The 20,527-nt window shown below is 36.0% G+C and overlaps 1 long non-coding RNA gene across 2 annotated transcripts; it reads right to left on the reverse strand.

Moving 5' to 3' along the window:
- Positions 1-7,257: 7,257 nt before the first annotated feature.
- LOC136239036 (uncharacterized) lies at positions 7,258-18,641 on the reverse strand. 2 transcript variants are annotated; one of them, XR_010693321.1, is made up of 4 exons: positions 18,530-18,641; positions 11,159-11,240; positions 10,669-10,792; positions 7,258-7,450 (listed from the first exon to the last, which is right to left on the reverse strand). It is a non-coding gene; the product is annotated as an uncharacterized lncRNA (long non-coding RNA). The 2 variants fall into 2 exon arrangements; XR_010693322.1 differs by lacking the exon at positions 10,669-10,792.
- Between the last annotated feature and the right edge of the window lie 1,886 nt (positions 18,642-20,527).

Below are 20,527 nucleotides of genomic sequence, written 5' to 3' on the forward strand. Positions count from 1 at the left end.
GGCCAAAAATTTTTATAGGGGTCTAAAGATAATGTCTCTTGTTGTTGGTAATAACGTGACATAGCAGCTATAAACTGCAATTGCACCATGTGTGAAACAGGTAGCCAGTTTAATTCCCTATGATGTGAAGTCACATGATCAAACTTATGTAATGACATGGTGATTCAGATGGCACGATTTTGTTGTTGTTGAACATGAGCAATCTGATCTTTTCTAAACAGTGTACCCCACACTGGGGAAGCATATGTTGTTCTAGAAAAGATCAGTGACTAAGATAACAGTTACAAGATTGAGAATGTTAAAGATTTGCAGTGAGTGCTTAATAAATGTAAATAATATGCTACTTGTTTGCAAACATTATTGACTTGGTGATCCCATTGTAACCTCTTGTCAAAAATTATTCCCAAGTATTTTTGGTGGTCAACCTCCTGTAAATTAATACCACCCATAAAGATAGCAGGGCAGGAAATATTCTGTGATGTTTTAGGTGTGAACCACATAAGCTTCATTTGACTTGAAGATATTCAATCAGATGGTAATGCCAGATCATGAGATAATTGCTTTTTCAGTGTCAATATCACAACTGGAGCAAATTAAAGTGGTGTTATCTGCAAACTGTAACAAACTTCACTACAGATGGCACTGCATTGACATAAACAAGAAATAACAGTGGTCCCAGAGCACTGTCTTGAGGGATCCCAACCCTTACAGTTATCCAAGAAGATACTTTACCATTGAGTTTAACCCGTTGAAGGTGATTGGAAAGATAGTTCATGAACCATTTAAGCTCATTTCCAAGCACACCCAGAGCTGAGGCAGTGCAGTAAAACTGAGTGATCTAAAGAGTCAAAAGCTTTGCGAAGATCCAAAAGAGCAGTGCAAACAATTTTCCCACAGTCCAAAGCATTCACAGTAGTATCCACAGCATAAAGAAGGATCTGTTTTGTTGACTTACTTCGACGATATGCACCTTTAAAGGGACTTGATTATTAATTTGTTTCAAGGTATAAATCTAGCTGACTAGCTAGCTACAATTTTTTCCAAAGTTTTAGCGATTACTGAAACTACTGAAATTGGGTGATAGTTGGAAGGATCATCTTGAGGCCCTGCCTTATGCACAGCGGTAACATTACACTGCTTCCATTCTAATGGAACACGGCCACTTTGTATAGAGATATTATAGAGCTTTGTCAATGTTTCAACAATCTCAGATGCAACCTCCCTGAGAAATCTACTGGAAAGACCATCAGGGCCAGTAGACTTTTGGTTGTTCAGATGTTGCAGCAAATGCTGTATTTGTTGAGGATAAATAGGTGTGAAATGAAAGGAGTCAGATGAATTACAACAGGGTGGAGCATACTGAGTGGCTGGTTGATGTTCATCTGACACAGCAACAGTACTAAAGAAATCATTCAGAGAATCAGGTGATAAGTTAAAACTATTGCCCCTCATGATGTTTACATCATCCTATGATATCATTAACTCTAGACCACAAATCATGGAATGAATGAGGATCACTTTTGGACTTTTCCAGTAGTAAATGCAGATGATGCAGCTTGGTTTCATGAATAGATAACTTCAACTTCTTCTTAACCTTTCTGTATACACTGATTTTTCATGCCTTCCTTTTCAATTTTTTAAACAGCCTCTTGCCCTCCTTTCGGACCCCCGCCTCCCTCCCCTTTTGAAGCTCGCCTGATACAGTCAACCACAGTTTAAAAACTATATCTGAAATGGCAGGAAACTTAGCTGTTGGCTACTCGCACAGTAGATGCTCTGGAAGGTAGGGAATTAGTGTAAAATGTATGAAAATTTAGTACACATAGCTTCAACCATTGGCAAGCTGCAACACACTAAATACTTAAAACTGCATTTCTTGATACTTTTAAATAGGCAATAAGACTGGTTTTCCCAGACTGGGTTACATATGTACTTTGTCATGACATTAGCCGGGTCTCAAGTTATGGTGTATGCATCACAGACCTGCATGATGGCAAAAAGTGATCTTGTATGTTAAAACCACAGTAGGCAGTGTACTAGGTATTTGGGTAGTATTAAATTCATGGATATTGCCATTGCACACAAGAGGTTCCTTAGCATGTGAATAAAAATTTATTAAATTTGAAAGTTCATGATTAGTTAGTTACAGACACTAGTTCTGGAGGACAGATAATACCACTAGTTGCCTACTTGTACCAGCAATAAGTGTTGAGATAAATGTAGAACATTATATAAAGGTGGTTAGGAGGTACAGTAAGAGAGGTATTGTATACACAATTGGTAGCACCATGGTGAAAATAAGGATTTTATCAATTAAGAGTTAATTATAGTGGAGGAGTTTCAAAGGGATTCCATCAGACGTGTCAATGTTCACATTGGCAGAACAAGGAAATGTAATGGAACAAAGAAATGTGAAGATTAGCTATCTTTACCTATAGAGAGTACTACAAATTACAGAGTTGCAGTGAGAATTACTTAGCCTCAAACCCTATACAGTACTGGACACTCTCCTCTCATCTTGGTTTTATCCTTTGGTTATAGTTGTACTGTAGTACACAACTCTTGCTAAGTTTTGAGGTACCAGTTTCCCCTTTATATAACCTAGTTAGCCACATGCATAGCCAGTGTTTGGAGGCTATCCTGCAGACCTTCACATCTGGAATTTAGATTCACTTGTACTGTAGCTCATATACGTAACATGAATATTCCCTAACCAAAAACTAGGTTTAGTGATGATTTAAACAATAACATTTTATACATTCACTTTAGCATAGCTATGATTTAAGGATATGTAAAAGTGTAGAGAGCCTTGGGCTCCATTCTGATATGGAAATTACAGACACTGTACAGTGCGCCAAGGCATAGACTTCCAAAATTTAGTCATGATTTTATAATTCTATAACTCTGTAATGGAAAGTGCTATTACCATGAAATTTGGACCAGGTTATACAAAATTAGGTACCTACAATTTGAGCCAATTTTTCAGGTTGTTTCAAAGTTCCCTTTCTAAGTTACAGAGCTATCACTTCTTAAATCCTGATTTTTCATGAAAAATACATTAAGTCAGTGACAGTTCAAGATAAACTAGATTTACAGCATTTAATGCGTTCACCTATATGGTACTGTGAAAAAGTTACAGAGCATTTTCTTGATTGCTGCTTTAGAAATGAGTTATACAAGCAAAACTTAAAAATGCATCAACTACTGCATACTTGCAGGGATCCAAATTCTTTTCACAGAATAAAAAATATATATTCTATATGTACAAAAGTTACAGAGCCATTTTAGCATTGCTTATTTGGTTGAGCAAATATTGCTCAATCTTTGCAGGTATGTAAAAATTTTACTTTAAAATCTTGTAAAATTGATTTAAAATATGCAAGTTAATTGGCCTAAATTTCATATGTGTGAGAGGTGGTAAGAAGTTGCATGAAAAATATTTTTAATATTTTGGAAGTTTATGCCTTGGCACACTGGAGACTGAGCAGTGTTAAATAAGTTATTTTTAGGCACTGTAGTAATATTAGTCTCCTAACTTTCTTAAAAAAATTTTGATTTTTCAATCCTCTTTGAGTCCATAATTATATCGCTACTTTTAACAAAAATGGTAGCTAATATACCATGCAGTAAGCAAAATAAACACCAACAATGAATAAATGTGTATGCACTACTGTGTAGAATGCTTGCTGTCCATACATATATCAGTCAAAGTTCGGTGCTATGTCCATAGCTCAAAAACATTTCTATCACCAGATGTCTCATGCACTGTATAGTGGAGCAACATGTTACTTATGAAGGGTGATTAGTGCCATAATTATGCCATATATTTACATTATTGATCATGGTGTGGTGGGCTGCAGGGTAATGGTGATGTTGCTTATAATTACAACCTTGTTATTATTAATAGTGTGATGCTTCCATTGCATGTGATATACACAGTAGTTGTCATCATGATAAGTATGTATACTTAGATATAGACTATATGATACCATAATCATGCAGCATTGCCATTATGACATTGTGATATAGACATTTACCATAATGACATAGACATTTGCCATTGTGATATAGACATTTACCATTATGACATAGACCTTTGCCATTGTGATATAGACTTTTACCATTATGACATAGACCTTTGCCATTGTGATATAGACTTTTACCATTATGACATAGACCTTTGCCATTGTGATATAGACTTTTTTCATTATGACATAGACCTTTTCCATTGTAATATAGACTTTTACCATTATGACATAGACCTTTGCCATTGTGATATAGACTTTTTTCATTATGACATAGACCTTTGCCATAGTGATATAGACTTTTTTCATTATGACATAGACCTTTGCCATTGTGATATAGACTTTTCCATAATGACATAGACCTTTGCCATAGCGATATAGACTTTTTTCATTATGACATAGACCTTTGCCATTATGATATAGACTTTTTTCATTAAGACATAGACCTTTGCCATTGTGATATAGACTTTTCCATAATGACATAGACCTTTGCCATAGTGATATAGACTTTTTTCATTATGACATAGACCTTTGCCATTATGATATAGACTTTTTCATTATGATATAGATCTTTGCCATTATGATATAGACTTTTTTCATTATGACATAGACCTTTGCCATTATGATATAGATCTTTGCCATTATGATATAGACTTTTTCATTATGACATAGACCTTTGCCATTGTAATATAGACTTTTACCATTATGACATAGACCTTTGCCATTGTGATATAGACTTTTACCATTATGACATAGACCTTTGCCATTGTGATATAGACTTTTACCATTATGACATAGACCTTTGCCCTTGTGATATAGACTTTTACCATTATGACATAGACCTTTGCCATTGTGATATAGACTTTTACCATTATGACATAGACCTTTGCCATTGTGATATAGACTTTTACCATTATGACATAACCCTTTGCCATTGTGATATAGACTTTTACCATTATGACATAGACCTTTGCCATTGTGATATAGACTATTCCATTATGACATAGACCTTTGCCATTATGATATAGACTTGTAATAATGTGATATAGTTAGCTACAGTGGTAAATCTTGGGAGAGGTACTCCAGCAACCAATTATTTACATACTTGATAATACTATCTAATAGAGCAGTCAGATGTATATTCTTCTATCACAATAAAGACTATTTTAACCAACATCTATTTTAATTATATCTAATAGCAGATCTAGAATTTTACAGAGGGGTGCTAACAAGTGCATTTAAAGTAGGGAGAAGAGGTGGTAACTGGTTGATACATCTGCTAGTATATGCATTATGCAAAGCACAAGGTCCCGAGCATGCATGTATGCTCTATCTCAAGGGGGCCTGAACCCTCACTCCCACAACATTTTTTGCAAACTTAGACTTCTAAGATACATGCAATTTGGTAACAATTTGACTGAATTAGTATAAGCATATTGAGCTGTCTGATCCTGCCTGATACATGGGAAATACTTTGTAAAAGGCTGCCTGAGCACGACTGGCTGTGGTGTAAAATTTGCAGTGTAGCTATTGGTGTGGCTAGCTATATCCATACACAGTGATAAGTTAGTTTCAAACTTTCAGTGTCATGTACATGCAGATTGAGACTGATCTTTTTATTTTAATCTTCACATGCATGAATTTGAAGTAATACATGATTTATGATATCAAGAGTTAGCTAATAATAGTAGAGGGAGAGTACTGTTCTCTCAGTGTACAATCATCACATTTACTTGTAAACATTTTACACCTCTGAAGATCATTTCAGTTATTCAGGCCTATACAGTGTTAGGTAATTAAAACAATCTTCACCTATAGAGAATACTACAAATTAGCAGAAAGGATTCCTTTGAATTTCTCAAGATGCAGTGTTACACACTCTCACCACCATCAGAGTGTCTAACTCAGTGAGTCACTCTCTCAGGATCATTTTATAAGGCCTATGTAGTGTTATACCTTCTCTCTTCACTATTATTAACTCTTGATGATTTATACTATAATACTATCAAGAGTAAACAATAAAGAGAGTGTCTAACTTCATTGTCTCACTTTTATTATTTACTCTTGTTAAGTTATTATTGATTTTAGGGTTCAGTGCATATAATATTACTGAGTAAAGGCTCCACTGCAATTGCAAATAACACCACAGGCTTCTCTTAGAAGGAAGGCTGACCTCATCAACAGTTCTTTGGAAGCAGGATAGTGGTGTACATATGTTCAAGAGTATTTTACTCTTGATATGATCACAACTTGCAGCAGTGCTTTTGTACAGACCATATAATTATACCACCATGTAGTCACTCTCCCCTATGAATATATTAACTCCCGATATTACCTGTATTGATCATGTCACAGTCTAGTAGGAAGAGTTCACTAAATGAAAATTATATAAATAACTATAAAATACAATTAATAAATTAAAGAAATTTACTGTGTAACACCATAAATTTGTTATCCTAAGTATATATCATACTCATACTTCTGAACTCTGATTTACTGTGATCTTGCATTATATAATAATATTATAACATACGTATCTTAACTTCTATCATTAAAAGTCCATGTAGATACTTTTATAACTGTATTTACATAACATTGATTTTTAGGTTATGAGTGTACATAATGCTACTATGCAATAGTTACAGGCAGGATTGCATTTATGTATTCATTTTTGAAAAGGACTTAAGATATGTCAACCTAAAAGCTTTACCTAGCACTAAAGGATAGCTACGTAGCCTTGTAGGCATACATTTATTTTGCACATGCATCCTTACATGCATGACTTTATTGTCGTGTACTGCAGAAGTCCCTATAACATAGCTAAGGTGTACACAATAATAAAGCCACCTCATTGTTGACAATGTTCAGGCCATTTTTCCTTGATCTCATGCATGACTGTAGTATTCTAGTACCATGTATCATTACTATCGTTACACAGTGGAAGAGTAAAGGAGAATAGTTTTATATATGTGGAGCTGCACCAAGCAGCCACATAGTAGTACATATGTTCAAAATTTTCAGGCCATATTCTACATTTAATTGGCTTCATTATACAAGATTCGGAATCAAGATATCAGTTCTATTGATAAGACCTGCTATGTGATAGGGGTGTAGTTTTTGCCATTCTTACAGGCCACAATGGTTTAATATAGTTAAAGGATGTGCTGATAACAACACAATTTAGCATTACCCCAGAACACTACCCTATAAGCGTGGAATGATCACTCAGGAACATACATGTACTGTAATGTGTGAATTGCAATATACATGTAACTCATTCTACTATTACTTTAACTATAAATATTCTCTGTATACATTTTAAGTAGTTAAATTACACGTAGGCATCTCTTATGACTATCAATAATGTTAGTTGTTAGTCCATGATCAGTTCTTCATCTTTAAAGTCAGACAGTTGGTTGTAAAAACTGTTGAGAAACATACGAATTGTCAACATATGTGCATATGTGACCGTCTCAGCAAATTGCAGTCTAGTTTGCAACTAAAGCATGCAGATAAATAGCTTAAAGGATCATGTACAATGCAGTAGGTGTAATCAAAATCATCATTTCGTCATTTAAAATTCCTTAATACTTTGTTTGCACAAGTATAAATGCAGGTCTAAAACTGTATATAACTTGGTTGACTTGTCAATTCATAGTGAGCATTATAGGCCTATATATGCAAATGAAAGTTATGGCTACAAATTCAGTTTTCAGGGCAGTTGCTGTACAAATAAATTTTTTCTATGTCTATTGTATCTAGCACTATAATTCCAAATCTACGTACCTCAATAGGTCTTGTGGAGGAGGCACCTTTTTAGTGGGATTTTAGGTGTTTTAGGGAACTACTTTATTAGGGTATATTGATCTCCTTTATATTAGTATCAAGAATCTGTAATAGAGAGGACTCTTCTTTATTATGGACTCCTGTTAGTATCAAGTAGATGGAGATGTACATAGGAGGATCCCTCCTTCTAAGAAATCTTTGATCAACAGTGACCACTAACACAAGTGTGACTGTCGTATTAGGATGACTCCTCTATTGGGGTATATTGATCTTGATACATTTATAGTCAGGTGGTGTGAACAAAGGGCAGGGACGTAATCAGTGCAAGCTGATAACTTGGAATTCCTCTTTGAATAGCAATAATTGCAAGTAGAATCTGGTGGAATTGTAGGCATAGCTAAGGATTTGTACACTCAGCCATTAGCTGTAATAAATCAGCACAACTATTGCCAATGTTTGATGACAGATATTCCCTCCATAATCTGTTTGACAAGGGCTACAGTCTCCTTCCCACTGCCCAAGCAATGGCTGAAACTTTGATAACCTATTTTGGACACTGTATACAATGCTGGGACCAAAAAAAAGTGTGAACTATATAGGTGGATCATCTTTGTTGAGATGGTCACAAATATGAAGCAACTTACAAGCAACCATCTGAGATGTACTTGTGTAAAGATGGTCAGTGATAAAAAGTAATACACCATGCATTATGTACTCATCAGTGGCTAATGCAATAGACAAATTTCACAACAATGAAAATTCGACCGTTGCCCCTAGCAACCTACATTTTACATTATTTATAGGTGTCAATGTCTTAAATCACTTCTCCAAGTTTTAAAAAGATAGCATAAATAAGTCATGAGAATGATGAGATATTACATTTTGAAGTTGCAATTTTCCCAAACATTGTCAATGAGAGGGGCAACAGTTGCCCCTTCTCAGTAATCACACAAATCAGGGGATTCAAGAAATGTCATATCTTATGACCTACATACACTATCCATATAAAACTTGGAGAGATTATTGTTGACATTCACACCTACAAATTATGTAATGTTGAGATATATGTACTTTTTAATTTTAGAATTTGCATACGTTGAAATATCTCATTTTTGTGATTGCCCAGAAGGGGCAACTGTAGCCCTCTCACATAGATATGTATGGGAAAACCACAAATTTCAAAATGTCATATCTTATGACATATATGTGCTATCCTTTCAAAATTTGGAGAAGTTACTTTAGGCATCATCACCTAATAACATTGGGAAATTCAGGTTGCTAGGGGCAACGGTTATTTCTATATGCTATAAAGCCTTATTATGGAATTTGTCTATTAACAACTGCAATGTAACTATTAAACCACAAGAGTTATACAATCTCTTCCTTCCCAGCGATGTTGCATGTCCCTTGGACCAGAGTTCAAAATAATTAAAGGGTAGTCACTTCTACAGGTTTTGTGCCAGTGCTTGAACCTAGGATAAAAATGCAATTAAGTGATCAAGGGTCTAGTTAAAGCTACATATAAAGCAGCCAAGTACTGCCAATAACAGGTGATCAAGGAACTTTATAATTTCCAGATCATTATAAGACATCCTGCTTAAAATATCAAGCACAGATTTTAGCTGAAATCAAGTGATCAAAGTGGATATTAACAATCAAATGTCTTGATTCCAGTTGCATGCCTTATGATGATGAATACCCCTTGTAAGCCTATGTGCAAAGATAACAACACACTATTATATAGTTTAATGTTCATTATTTTGATCATAAAAGTAAAAGTACGGATATAAGTAATCCATAACTGAATTTGGAATTAAATGTCCATAGGTATATCTTCATGTGCTTAGGTGATCTCCTTGTTTCAATTCTTTGTATTTCTATGATCCCCGATCGACCTTGTTTTCTTTGCATATACTTGTTTGCTTACTTTTGAACAATGTGATTATAACTGGTACATCTACTTATACCATATCAAAATAAACAATAGCACCATATGCAGACTGTATGTTTTCAACTGAACACACACACTCCAACTATCAATTACTACTAAAGAGTAAAGCAGTCATTATGCTTCAATTTCAGCTATGTGTCAGCCTATTAAACTGCATTACAAATGAAGAATAGTGCAAGGAGCTCTGCAGCTACTATAAAAATACAGATGATTCCCATTACAAATGTAGGAAACCATCACAAGCTATCACAAATTGACACCTTGTGCAGTCAGCAAAAATTAAATGGGACAAGGAAGACAAAGGTAATTAATCCCACCATGCATAGTGCAGTAAGGCACCTGTCAAGCTGAAGTAATGCCTATACTCACAGCAGAGAAAAAGTCAGACCAAAGCCTTAGCTGTAATTTAATTACAATTGTCTGAAGCATCGGATAGTTAATCAGTAGAAAATTTCTGTTAAAATGTACCAAAAATTGTAGCAACTTATAGGAAGTGTTTAGGTTGTGCTGAAGGTACGTTTAGGCTTATTAATACAGGACTATTACAGGTACCTAACTGATAGTCAAGATGCCATGAAATTATTGTGTTGTTGGTTTCTGGCCATGGTCAAGTGTTTTTTGTAAACCTCCTTGATCCCTAATAGCTATACTGCACTTATATTGTTGTGTATGCTCCAACCCAGCGGATGAGTTTGGGTGACCAGACTTTTATTAAAAGCACTTGCAAACCATTTGACTAAAATGCCTAATGTCATGAATGATAGATATTTTATTTATTTTTTCTCTGCAATTCACCATTTGGCTAAAAGTCACTTCCATACTTAATCTCATAAATAATTGTCAGTTTTATATCTGAAGTATTCTTTTTACACAACAATAGCTTCCAAAGTCCCACTTGAACCTCACCTGTAATGTGTGAGGGCATTGAGACATGGACACCAATTACCACCAGGTCTAGCTAGCCTTTGACAGCACAGCTAGGTGGGCTGCTTTTCCTTTCCTAGTTAACACCAACTCCCCATTATAACAGCTGGGTAGAACAGAGCAATGTGATATGTGAGTATAAAGTGTCTTGTTCAAGGGAACAACAAGCAATCACAAAACATCAAACGTAAAACCTTTTGATTACAAAATTTAGCACTCAGATCATGCTGCTTCTCTCTCTCTCTCTCTCTCTCACACACACACACACACACGCACACACACACACACACGCACACGCACACACACGCACACACAATCAAACATCAAAGCAAAGCCTTTGATTACTATAAAAATTAGCAGTCACACCTACCCAGTGAACCAGCACTGGGACACACATATAAGTATGCACATATGATACTTATAGCTACTCACACAAACACATACATACACACACTACTTGTACACATCTTACTTAGAAAGTTGGACTGCCAATGCTGTCGCTGCTGCTAGTGGTATTGCCACCATTACTGCTCATGCATCTTCCAGTCAGGTTACTGTCAGGAGGATGGATTACATATATATACACACTACACCACACACAGAAGTTTTGTATGACTTAAATTAGCTTGCAACTGTGAAGTCAAGAGTTCTTTTTTAACTACTGCATGTAAGGTATGCATGCACTATTAGGTTACTTTAATGCTAAGGGAAAACGCCTATATATATATTATAGCAATATTAATGAATCTGAATTTCCAAAATGGAAATGATTTACATACATGCATGCATAACCTACAGTTGTCATATATATGCAATAATTGCATGGACGGTGCTATGGTGCCATGCACAAATTTGTTATAAAAGCATCATGGCTAGACAAGTAGTAGGGTTATGTCTTGTATATATCTGTTAGATCACACACTTTTATAAACGAATGTCAGAACTATGAAAACATGATTGCTGAAGCCTGATGTAGTGTGGACTCGTCAGATTTTCCTTCAACAAAGGTGTTGTACAGTAGCTGCATCATGTAGGTTGGTGACTTACTAAGGTGGTTGGACAGGTTGGTATATAGTTGGACAGACATCAAGACAAGCTCCACTGTACTGCCATGACTTTGGGTCAGCCATTCACATCAGTATAGTTGAGTACTGCTCTTTTCACCATTTATAAAATATATAGGACCACCTACTTAATTCGGTCTAGAGATGTGTTTGTCTGTAAAGCAAAGTCTTACAATATTATATATTTTGTGAAGCAATCTTAATTGATATGGAGCATTACTTAGAACACAATAAAGGTGTTTTGGTAGACTGTCACCAGTAATAGAGATGGCAATAAGGAACAGTGTAATAGCATAAGGAATAAAGTGAATTCTAGTTACACAAAAGTATACAACTGACATAAGAGGTGTTCATGAGTGTAATTGGTAACCAATAAATGTCTCGTCATAGTAGTCACTAAGATCTTGTATTTTACATGTCATCAGATCCCTTGTGGTCTTAGGCAAAACTACGACACCCTTGGAACAATGACATGTACAGTTCAAAATAATTTTATAGGCTGATCAGATTCCTTATAGAAATACTTCTTAGGAGGCAGAAACATAGTGGAGATTAGATAAGTTTCTTTACTCTAGTACTGGGGAGTTTGCCTTTAGTGTCCCGTATGATTCTGGGGAGGAAGTATGGCTGGGTATAACATACATAGAAAATAGACACCTATTATCTATGGTGTCCAGAACAGTACAAGCGTGAAGTATCTGATGATAGTAAAGGCAAGCAACTTGAGGAGGAGCAAGGAAGCTAGGGCCAAGATCACTGAGTATAATGTGGGAACACATACCTAATTGAAAAGAATGTATACATAGGCTAATGTATACATAGAGCTTATGGTTGTCATGGTTACAAGCATCAGGAGTTTTTGCTTTGCATACTTACTGTACTACCCAGGAGCATTAACCAGCTACCACTCCCTCCTCTCTATTTTAGTTGCCATTGTGAGCACCCATTTATAAAACCCCAGATCTGATCTGCTCTTGCTATGGCATAGATAATTTAGGTAGATTTTGGTTAAATAGTCTTAATTGTGATAGAAGAATATACACTTGACTGCTCTATTAGATAGTATTTCAAGTATGCATGTATAAATAATTGGTTGCTGGAGTACCTCCCCCAAGATCTACCACTGTAGCTAACTATATCACATTATTACAAGTCTATATCATAATGGAAAAAGTCTGTGTCATAATGAAAAAGTCTATATCATAATGGCAAAGATCTATGTCATAATGAAAAAGTCTATATCATAATGGCAAAGGTCTATGTCATAATGAAAAAAGTCTATATCATAATGGCAAAGGTCTATGTCATAATGAAAAAAGTCTATATCACAATGGCAAAGGTCTATGTCATAATGGAATAGTCTATATCACAATGGCAAAGGCCTATGTCATAATGAAAAAAGTCTATATCATAATGGCAAAGGTCTATGTCATTATGGTAAAAGTCTATCATAATGGTAATGGCATATGTCATAATGGCAATGCTGCATGATAATGGTTTATATCAAAGTATACATACTTATCATGATGACAACTACTGTGTATATCACATGCAATGGAAACATCACACAATTAATAGTAACAAGGCAGTAATTATAGGCAACATCACCATTACCCTGCAGTCCACCACACCATGATAGTCTACCTCAATAATGTAAATATATGGCATAATTATGGCACTAATCACCCTTCATAGTTACTTGATGATTATTTTGGTTCTTAGTGTTACAGTCTTAGGGATTAATTCCTCTAATTTATATAAGGCCATGCAAAGTTAATTCTATGTTTTTGGTCCTACCAATTCCCCAAAATTGACCAGGCCACCAGGCTTGTTTTCTTTCTCTTCCTTTTTTTGCAACTTTTGATAAGGTACACTACATTAAGCAGTACCATGAATTATAGGGAAAAGCAAAAGTTAATTTATGAAGCTGTGTATCTTTATAAGGAAAGAGTGTTTACAAGACATGAAAAACTTTCAACAGATATAAAACATTGTATGGTAATTGCACAAATCATTCAGCAAAATAATGACCAAGAAGTACACTGTTAAAAAGCCTGAGTGCATTTCATACCAAAATTGTATGCATTGCATACTGAGTTGCTACACTAGAAGGTATGAAACAGATCTGCATGCATTACATACTAAAAACGTTGGCATATCACACTAACATATTGGTATGAAATAACATACCCTGTGAGCATACCATGACGCCATAGCTCAGAGATATGCGCCTCTTATATGGGAAGATAAGCACCTCTTATATGGAGCGTTTATGAATAGGCGCATACAAAAGCATTGGATGCGAGAAGGGTTTGGAAGCTTGTTAGAAACCCTCGAGGGAAAGAGGTTGAAGGATCATGACGAGTCGAGTAAACTGAAGCACAGAGTGAGTTCTTAGTATTTGATAAGCAACGGTTTCAGGCAGGGGCGGATCCAGACTCATGGAAAGGGGGGGTCAAAAATGAACCGAGGCACTACATTGTCTCTGGTTTGATAGGTGAGACCAAAAAAAAAAAAAAAAGGTCACAGCCAGCTGAAAATAGCTGCCCACCTCACCAACCACGCATTTATAGCTGATAAAGTACATAAAAATCCTTAAATAGCTCAAGCCTACTTCATATCCAACTAGATTGCATCACCAATACAGATATATAATTCCTCCAACTAGAACACTTGCTTACCAACAGAGTTACTTTCCAGGAACTATCAAGCAATGGAATAACCTCCCTAATCACATCATCGATACAGAGTCACTAGAACAGTTTAATAATTGTATTTTTGGACTAGATTTGTTGTAATTAACCCCCTTTTTGTTTTGAGGGTCCCCCCCCCTCCTGGATGTAACCAGCACTGAGTGCTGTCTTTCCAGTATCTAATCATAATCATAATCATAATAGCTCACTACACACTGTTCTAATGCTGTGACTGCTCTATTAGAGTATCTCGATCTTGGTATACTGAAAATTTTTGGAGGGGGTCAAGAGCCCCCTTTGTCCCCCCCCCCCCCCCCTTTATCCGCCCCTGGTTTCAGGAAACCATAGATTACAATTATAACTCCCCGTGACAAGTGTGGGTTAAATAAACTCTGGTTCGGTTCTAAGCCTTGTTCCAAGCTCCTTTATATGTTGTGTAACTGTTAGAGTTGATAATGAATACCATCAGTCTCATACCCAGACCCAGCTGGGCCATTTTCTGTCAACCAGCTTTTGCATCCAATGAAAGTTTGGCTGAATCTTAGTCAATCGAATTTAAATTTGGTCCGTGTTGACTAACTTCATGCATGCATCTACAATGAAACTGCATTGCTTTGGTCACTATTCTCTGTTCCAGTCCACTGCCTGCATCCGTGTCACTAATAATATTATAATTCTTCCGTTTTTTCTTGCATACTGAACAGTTTCAATTTTATAATGTGTCAGCTCACGTGTCAGTGTGCATTGAGTCTCTACAAATTTACATTTTGTTCTACCTGCAACTTAATTTTATGCTGGCTATGCTCAGGAAAAGCTACCAATTTTATAATGGAAATGGACTGCTCGCTTGCATAAATGTATGCCCAGTGGAGGATGGAAAACAGAGTCTTTATTTAGAGTGGCCTTATGTTTGGAGCAGTCATGCACTTTTGTAATATAAGTACATCTTAGCAATGGTGCAACTAGCCATTCAGCCCTTGGTAGCCACTGAAGTACTGCAGGTGAGTGTTAATGATACACCGGTTTCTGTCTAGTTACAGTAGAGGGTAACTGTATGCAATCTTTTAAAACTGCATGTTGGCTATTTACTACATTAATATAACTTGCTATTCTGCTCTACGGCTTTTATTATACAAACAGGAGCTAGCTGGAGTTGGCTATAATAATTATTTACATATGCCTATAGGTAGACCCATTTAGATGCTAATAATGGTCCAGCCATTTAGTCAAACAAAATCAGTCCGGCTAGACCAGTTTTATATCCAAATTTAGTCCGGCTAATTACCTATATATTCAAAACACTTGATTAACCAGATTGTTTTTCATGTAATAGAACTATGGACCAGTATACCTCAAAAGCAAGTCATGCAAATCAGCAGATGTATACTGATATAGTTATTGTTTATGGGTTCATATATAGTGGTATTGAAATTTTAGATTAATCCTAAGATACACTGTACATGCTCAATAATGTTCTCACAACTAAGCAAGTGCATGGTTGTACTGTCACCTAATGCTGAATATAACTCACTGATAAACTTTGTCAATGGCCTACCTTAACTACATTAATATAGATTTCAATGATAGCTGTGACTAGGGTATGTGTGCACGGTAGTATCAGGTGGAGGAGACTGTTCACACAGTGATATGGGTAACCATTTTAAATGATATTAAATCGGAATATGCTAGATAATATTGTACAGTGTGTGTGTGTGTGTGTGTAGGTGAGACTTCAGGTGCCTACACCTTCACCTGTGGGATATGGTACAGCCTCCTGCGGGGTTACTAGTCCTAGGATTTGCCTGCACTGACTCCTGTGCTTGTTCACTGGGTAGGCATGACCATACTAGCATTACAGCTGAAGGCTTTGCTTTTTGTTTGCTTTTGTGTGTGTCCAGGGTTAGTTCTAGAAATTTTGCTCACCTGGTTTCAAGTTCTGAAATACAGGGAGTAGTTGCTTTAATTATTTATGCTTCTAGTGCTAATGACAAATCATGTTGTTCATGGATAGTATATCAATGGCTTAATTAGTGTGTTTCTATTAAGAACAAAAGCATTCATTTGTAGCTGCTTGTCACCATGCTTGTTAAAAACAAAGTAAATGGACAGCCTTAGTCTTCTCTGTATGCATGCATGTCTGTGTAACAGTTAGAACATATGTACCTTATATAAGACTGAGTAGTAGCATGGTTCTTTGCTTTCTGTTTCATCAACTATTTTAAAACTTTGCATTTTATAGACTATAATGTCAGTCTTGGGTAACCGGACATTCTTTTCTTAGATGCAGTGCTACATATTTAAAAGATTGCTAATCTGGATGTCATACATTGTTCTTCATAGTATTTTCACATTGTATTGTGATTTTAAGAAGTTATTGAAATATTGTATCAGTGTAATTCTCATTGTAAGCAAGTAAAAGCAACAGAATTTTATTCTGATAAGTAGTATACTGCCTGACTTAACTACTAAATCCTTAGTGTGTCAGTCACATTTTGATAGTAGCCACTAGCTACATTCAGTGTAAAAATGAAGCATGCCAGATACATCAAATAGGTCCCAAAAGTGAAAAAAAAGTCATGACCTAGGCGGGGATTGAACCCAGGTTGGTTATGTTAAGGGAGGTTCACAAATCGCCACAGTTGTTTATTTGTGGTTTTGACAGGAATGTTACTCAACTTTTCAGTGATCCTTCCCTACACCAATGCCTTCATCGTCCTATAAAGAGTGAACAAAAGCACGTATTGATTTGCTACAACAACACTCGAGTTTCCAGACGATGGGCATATAATTTTGCAAAAGTCCCACGTCGATATATGCTTTGCATGCCAAGATATGATGAGCTAAAAGTCGTGTTTTAAAAAGGTGTGCACAAAAAGGTACTGAGTAGAAAGAAAAAAATATATGCCAACATGTGGATTCGAACCCACAACCTCTTACATGCTAGTCAGCGCTTCTACCACTTGAACAGTATGTGTCTGTGGTTTTCAAAGGAATGTTGCTCAAGTTTTCTCTACACCTTTGCCTTCTACGTGCTGTAGAGAATGAACGGAAGCACGCGTGAACTGGTGATAACAATCTTAGAGTAGCTGGATGATGAGTGCTTCAATATCAGCACAGATTATGTTGGTTCGTGCCTAGTTTGGTGAGTAAGCAGTGTGATGGTCGGTCGGATGGACAGCATTTTAGCTTTATATAATAATAGATTGTTTGTTCAAAACTTTGGCAAAAGGCCACCTTGCTGTATATAGTGACTTCATGCATACTTAGGTCTACATTTTGTACTTCACATAATGTACATGTGGTCAGTGCTCGAATTGTAAATTTGTATGAAGGTATACTATCAAGGGAAGACCCAGGATTTTGCTAAGGAGAGGGGGGGCAACAGGTAGAAGTCATTTCTCAGTGTGCAAAAGCACACTCTGCGAAATGTGAAGCATGAGTTTTGTATGGGGCATGCTCCCCCAGGAAATTTTGAAAAATTAACATTCTGATATTGAATTTGGTGGCAATATTGACTGAACTTTGTCGATAGTTCAACACTGGAAGTATGAATACTAACAGTATAGCTACTGAGCTAGATTATAGCTATAGTGTAAAGGCCTAGGCTGCTCCCCATAGAAATTTTGAAAAATTAACATTCTGAGATTATATTTTGGTGGCTATCTTGGCTGAAATTTGTTGAGTTCAACACTGGAAGAAGTATGAATGCTAATAGTAGCTATATACTGAGCTACATAACAGAATTGGTTAGTATAGTATATCAATAAAATTTTAAATAATTAACTTTTTGAGATTGAATTTGGTAGTGATTTTGAATAAATGTTTATGAAATTATAGCTAATTCAATGCAGTATAAGGAAATTTTGAAAAGTTTTACTTTTTGGGAATGATATTGATAGTAATTTTGACTGCCATTCACGAGAAACATGAATACTCTTTGCAGCATCTAGCTAAACCTAAAGATAATAATTACCTCTTTACAACCCAATTTATGATTTAGACAAATAAGCCAAGGTGGGAAAGTTTTTATCCATCCACATTTCCGGCTCCAACTAAGTAAATGTGTCACTGTTAATTGGTACTTACTCTGTACATACACTACCATCATTATATGACTCCTTTACTGCTTTAATTTGCTACCTTTCATCATCATCAGCTGATTCATCACCAATTACTTCGTTGGTAGACACATGCGGTCTACAGTAGAGGGGGTAGATAATATAATTTAACATATAAATCTGGCTATAGGAGATTGCATACTTGCAAAATCAACTATCACTTGTTTAATTCTAATTAACGCACACCTCACTAAAGGAATTTTTTAGGATAGTGGGATTAGCTTCCTCTGGGGGATCAATTGGCTCAAGAATCATGTTACACCAAGTAAGAATATGTATTACTATGTACTAACTAATGTTTCATGGATGTTCTTTGCTGAGGAGTACTGTAGCTACCTTATACTTAGCTAGGCTATCAAGGTATACTAATTTACAAAAATTGTTATCAAGGTATACTTTGTATACCCCCGTATACCCTCAATTCGAGCTTTGCATGTGGTTGCTTAGTGTGCAATACATACAAGTGTGTTGCAATGGAATTGATAAACAGCACATCACAGCAGACATTAAAAAAAATGAAACCATCCACCACTGTATAATTATCAAGTTTCATTGGGGAATATAACCGGTACATTGTTAGAATTTGACACCACAAACATTAAACTTGGTAGCATGGCAACCAGGAGACAAACTGTATAACCATAGATATTAGAGTACAGGGATTAGAAACTAGCGCGCGCCCTGAAACACTCCGTCGTTGGTGAATTCATGAGGCCAAAATGGTGTCTTCTGCTCTGGACTACTTTCTACGGGCGTGGAGTATTTCATGACAATCTCTTTATGTTTTACAAGTACTAGGCAAACTCCTATTGTAAGTCTTGTGAGTTTTTGCCGCCATCAATCATTTTAATCTCAGTCGACACGATTTTTTGTGTACCTGTTGTGTTCATGGTAAGTTCACTTTCGACTGGCAAACAATGCCACAGTAACCCTAAAGTAACATAGTTTTGCATGGTGTACTTCATTTTATTATTCCGCTTGATTAATGCCCTTTGGCAGTCTCATCTCGGTTCTTTAAAATACTACTCCATGATTTATCAACTTCAACACAAGCGCTGTTATGCGAGAAACATCTTTCAGTGGTACTGTGCAAAACTTCAAAGTATTGTGAAGACTTCAGCACTATTTCCCCAGTGGAACTAGACTTCTGTTCTTCGTAACAGGTAGACAAAAAACGGAGGTACCCATTGATGATCAAAATCGTAAATGGCGATGAAAACCACCCAAGACGATTAAACAACAGAAGCCAGAAGCATTAAAAGTCTTGTATATCAACTACAATACCACAAGGTGGTTGAAATCAACTGTAAGACGACTAAACCACAAACTGCCATCCCGTCCGCATGGATTTAATCAATACCGAGGAGTGCTTCAACCACAATCAATGGTAGATATACACGGCGCGCGCTCGGTTGCCTATCCCTTCTCTCTAATATCTATGGTATAACAATCTTACTTAACACATTAGACAGGCTGCATTCCATTATGTACACTAAAGTGTCAACAAAACAAGACAATATAGAACCTATAGAACCATTTTTCCTTCCTTTCCAAACACAACTGTTGTATTGCAAGTCTTAATACAATGGATGGTGCCTCTTAATTACAAGTACAATTAATTAGTACCACCATATCACCATCAAAATCCATATTGGTACAGAACACTAATACTATGCATTTTGTAGCATTGTACAGCATAGCATTATTACATTAGAGTACTACATAGCAACTGTATAATTATAGCTAGCTACATCCTATGGCTACTGTATTACCTCAAATTATGGCCAATCTCATCACCACCATATTAGTCACCAGAGTAGATAACATCATAGCCACAATAAATGTCTGTTTCAAGTATTCATAGTTTTAACAGACATCAGCCTTTGGTGTGAAAATGCATGTGCGACACACAACCATGCACACACCATCAATTTTGTGTGGCAATAATTTTTTATAATTATTTATA

This window comes from Dysidea avara, chromosome 11, assembly GCF_963678975.1.
Source record: "Dysidea avara chromosome 11, odDysAvar1.4, whole genome shotgun sequence".
Classification (NCBI taxonomy): Eukaryota; Metazoa; Porifera; class Demospongiae; order Dictyoceratida; family Dysideidae; genus Dysidea; species Dysidea avara.